Source organism: Palaemon carinicauda, chromosome 9 (genome assembly GCF_036898095.1).
Source record: "Palaemon carinicauda isolate YSFRI2023 chromosome 9, ASM3689809v2, whole genome shotgun sequence".
In the NCBI taxonomy this organism is placed as follows: Eukaryota; Metazoa; Arthropoda; class Malacostraca; order Decapoda; family Palaemonidae; genus Palaemon; species Palaemon carinicauda.
In genome coordinates this window covers 143821074-143826073 of record NC_090733.1, presented here as the reverse complement: position 1 = coordinate 143826073, position 5000 = coordinate 143821074, and the positions used below count along the sequence as shown (strand labels likewise).

General features: G+C 27.5%; 1 protein-coding gene across 1 annotated transcript in view; it reads left to right on the top strand.

Annotated features, from left to right (window-relative positions):
• LOC137647221 (regulator of G-protein signaling 20-like) overlaps positions 1–5000 on the top strand; it is a 262304-nt gene that overhangs the window by 58353 nt on the left and 198951 nt on the right. The window lies entirely within an intron of this gene.

The window sequence follows — 5000 nt, the reverse complement described above, 5'->3', positions numbered from 1 at the left end:
ATATATAGTGTAGTATATATATATATATATATATATATGCACAAAAACACAAGAAACATGAAAATATTTTGAGTGAATCCTGACTAGTTTCGTCGTTGACTTCTTAAAGAGTCTTCTTGAAGAGGTTAACGACGATACTAGTCAGGAATCGTTAATAAATGAATAAATAAATAAATAAAAAAAATGAATAAGATAAAATAAATAAATATATATATTTATATATATATATATATATATATATACATATATTTATGTATAGTTAGTAGCTACTATTCAAGAACTGACAAGACAGCTTAAACTATGTTCCTCGGACACCCAGCAATGCATTAAACATGTCACTATACACTGCCCTTGTTAACATGCATGTGGGTGAGCACAAAAATTTCCATACATACACAGTTTATATATACAGTACATACATACTATATATATTTTATATATATACATACATATTTATATATATCTATATACATATATATATATATATATATATTTATATATATACATATATATACATATACAGTATATATATTTATATATAGAAATATTTATATGTATATATATATATATATATATATATTTACGTATATACAAATATATATATACATATATATATATTTATATATATACATATATATATATATATATATATATTTATATATATGCATATATGTATTTATATATACATATACAGTATATATATATATATATATATATATACAAGCAATGAAAGATTGTCCGAAGAAAGAAAATACTGTACAGAACAATATGAAAAATGAACGGCGTTCGGTTGCATACAGTATCCCTATCCCTTTTCTATTGTTTGCAAAGGGGATACAAATACTATTCGAGATACAACGCTCTGCAGAGTTCCCTTTATTTCATTTATTTAGGCACCCTCCTCTTACAGATTTCCCACAGATATAACAAGAATATCTTTTGAAAACCGGGAGGGGTAACACCTTCAGGGGATACATAAAAAAAAAAAAAAAAAAAAAAAACCGTGATGAAAAAAAATACATATATTCATGTATCCAAATATGAGTTTTTGGATACATACAATGTTAATTATTTGCATTAAACGGTAAATACCTGGCAACGTTTATTCCAGATTTTTTTACCGTTTTAAAAACGGATACATTGACGGAAAGGAGCAATGTTACTGTCATCAACACGTAAGAGATAATAACAAAGTATCGTATAATTACGGTCGCCTATATTTTACTGAAATACGGAAGAGAACAGTAGAATTTTACGGAGAATAATCGATTAAAATTACGTTTTTTTTAAGTGTATACATATAATATAAAGTGTGCATATGTATTTTTGTATTTATGTATGTACCTATGCATTTATATGCCTATATATAAACTGTTAATGAAATAATATTCAACCTATTAGTTCCTCCAAAAGGTTGGTCTCAAAATAGCTATAGAGAGCATTGTCTTCGCCCATATTATAACTGATACCTCTAGGGTAAATGCGAAATTATGTTTTAAACGGAAAAAGAAATGAATATAAGTCTTTCGAATCGTGCATTACCAAAGACAATACTTCAAGGAACCACAAGGATCAGGTTCGTGGCATTTAGAAGATAATTAAATTCTTTAATCAATAACTATTATGTAATCAATTAACAATTAAATAATAATTAACAATTGAAGCATGATTAGATTCATCCGGAAGGTACCACCTGATGCCCAAAATCGATATAAAGTAATGAAGTAATCGAAGAATATCATATAAAAATATTGAAATAATGTAATCAAAGAATTTCAGATAAAATTGTTGAATAAAAGGTTCTCTCAATAGTTTTTTAACCTCATTCTACAAAGTAATGAGAGATATTCGTAAAATTAGGTTTCCAAGGTTTTACGAATATCTCTCATTACTTTGTAGAATGAGGTTAAAAACTATTGAGAGGACCTTTTATTCAATTATTACAAACTGAATGGTTTCAGTGTAACTGCTTTTCACTTAATATCTAACAAATTTTATTTTCTTTAATACCTAGAGAGAAAATATTTCTTAATACTCATGGTGACGCAAATGTTTTAATAAACATAATGTCAAAGATGAAGTGTCGTCAATAAATGAAAAAACAAAAAATGTTTTTCCATATGAAATGTCCTAAATAAATGAAAAAAACAAAAATGTTTTTCTATATGAAATGTCCTGAATAAATGAAAAAACAAATAAAATTTTTCCCTATGAAGTGTCCCAAAAAAAATTAAAAACCAAATAAAGTTTTTCCATAAGAAGTGGCCTAAATAAATGAAAAAAACTAACAAAATATTTCCATATGAAGTGTCGTAAATGAATGAAAAAACAAAGTTTTTCCATATGAAGTGTCCTAAATAAATGAAAAAACAAAGTTTTTCAATATGAAGTGTCCTAAATAAAGGAAAAAACAAATAAAGTTTTTCCATATGAAGTGTCCTAAATAAATGAAAAAAAAAACAAATAAAGTTTTTCCATATGAAGTATCCTAAATAAATGAAAAAAACAAATAAAGTTTTTCCATATGAAGTGTCCTAAATAAATGAACAAACAAATAAAGTTTTTTTTCCATATGAAGTGTCTTAAATAAATGAAAAAGCAAATAAAATTTTTCCATATGAAGTGTCCTAAATAAATGAAAAAGCAAATAAAATTTTTCCATATGAAGTGTCCTAAATAAATGAAAAAACAAAGTTTTTCCATATGATGTGTCCTAAATAAATGACAAAACAAATAAAGTTTTTCCGTATGAAGTGTCCTGACTAAATGAAAAAAACAAATAAAGTTTTTCCGTATGAAGTGTCCTGACTAAATGAAAAAAAAAACAAATAAAGTTTTTCCGTATGAAGTGTCCTGACTAAATGAAAAAACAAATAAAGTTTTTCCGTATGAAGTGTCCTGACTAAATGAAAAAACAAATAAAGTTTTCCATATGAAGTGTCCTAAATAAATGATAAAACAAATAAAGTTTTTCCATATGAAGTGTCCTAAACAAATGATAAAACAAATAAAGTTTTTCCATAAGTAGTGCCCTAAATAAATGAAAAAAACAAATAAAGTTTTTCCGTATAAAGTGTCCTGACTAAATGAAAAAACAAATAAAGTTTTTCCGTATGAAGTGTCCTGACTAAATGAAAAAACAAATAAAGTTTTTCCATATGAAGTGTCCTAAATAAATGAACAAACAAATAAAGTTTTTTTTCCATATGAAGTGTCTTAAATAAATGAAAAAGCAAATAAAATTTTTCCATATGAAGTGTCCTAAATAAATGAAAAAGCAAATAAAATTTTTCCATATGAAGTGTCCTAAATAAATGAAAAAACAAAGTTTTTCCATATGATGTGTCCTAAATAAATGACAAAACAAATAAAGTTTTTCCGTATGAAGTGTCCTGACTAAATGAAAAAAACAAATAAAGTTTTTCCGTATGAAGTGTCCTGACTAAATGAAAAAAAAAACAAATAAAGTTTTTCCGTATGAAGTGTCCTGACTAAATGAAAAAACAAATAAAGTTTTTCCGTATGAAGTGTCCTGACTAAATGAAAAAACAAATAAAGTTTTCCATATGAAGTGTCCTAAATAAATGATAAAACAAATAAAGTTTTTCCATATGAAGTGTCCTAAACAAATGATAAAACAAATAAAGTTTTTCCATAAGTAGTGCCCTAAATAAATGAAAAAAACAAATAAAGTTTTTCCGTATGAAGTGTCCTGACTAAATGAAAAAACAAATAAAGTTTTTCCGTATGAAGTGTCCTGACTAAATGAAAAAACAAATAAAGTTTTTCCATATGAAGTGTCCTAAATAAATGAAAAAACAAAAGGTTTTCCATATGAATTGTCCTAAATAAATGAAAAAAACAAAAAGTTTTTCCAAAGCAATTTCCTCTTAAATTACACACAAGACTACACCACAAGTTTTATATTAAATCTAAAGATATGAATCCACAAAGAAAAATGGCAAGTACACTTTAATCCATTGAAAAAAGATCAAGCTTTTCGGGAAATGAAAGAGTAAAATCACACAGGTGGGGAAGATGCTGACCCACTGACTTAGTGAAATGAAAGAACTGCGTCCCAAATCACCTCATCAGAGGGATAGCGTCACTCCCTCCTGACTCGAATCAATGATTGTCTCTCCCTATCAGCCACAGGAGAGGGTGAAATGGTTCCTAATTAACTCACTGAAAAGGGTGAAATGTTTTCTCATTATTTTGAAGAACAGATTGAAAACATTTTCACCGGGAAAGGGAAAGAAACTAAAAGTTGTCCAGCTTAATGATAATGGTGAGGTTCCTGATGCCTGCATGATAGAGCAGAGATACTATTTCATTGACAGTGAACTTACAATAGTATTTCATTGACTAAAAATCTACGTACTATCCCGTTGACTGAGACATTGCAATAGCATCTCACTGACTGAGAAATTATAGTAGTACACCATTAACTGAGAATTTACTGTTGAATCCAATTGACTGGGAATTTAATTTAGCATCCCATTAACTGAGAATTTAAATTAATAACCTACTAAGAATTTACAACAGAATCCTATTATTGAATAAAAATTTACAGTAGATTCCGACAGGGGATATAATGTAGCACCCCATTAAATGTAAATTTACAGAATTAAACTACTGACTGAGAATCTAAAATAGCACCCCACTGACTGAGAATTTACAGAAGCACCACATTGACTGAGAATTTAAGCATAACCCAACTGACTTGGAACTTTATGTAGCATCCCATTAACTGAGAATTTACAGTATTAACCTACTCCCTGAGAATTTACAATAACATCTAATTTACTGAGAAATTACAGTATCAACCAACTGAAGGAGAATTTAAGTATAACCCAACTGAATGGGAATTTAATGTAGCACCCCATTGACTGAGAATTTACAGCATCAGGCCACTGACTGATAATTCATAGTAGAATCATATCTAATAATAATTTACAGTCTGACGTCCGATAAATTACTAACCATAGTTGCCTTTCTAT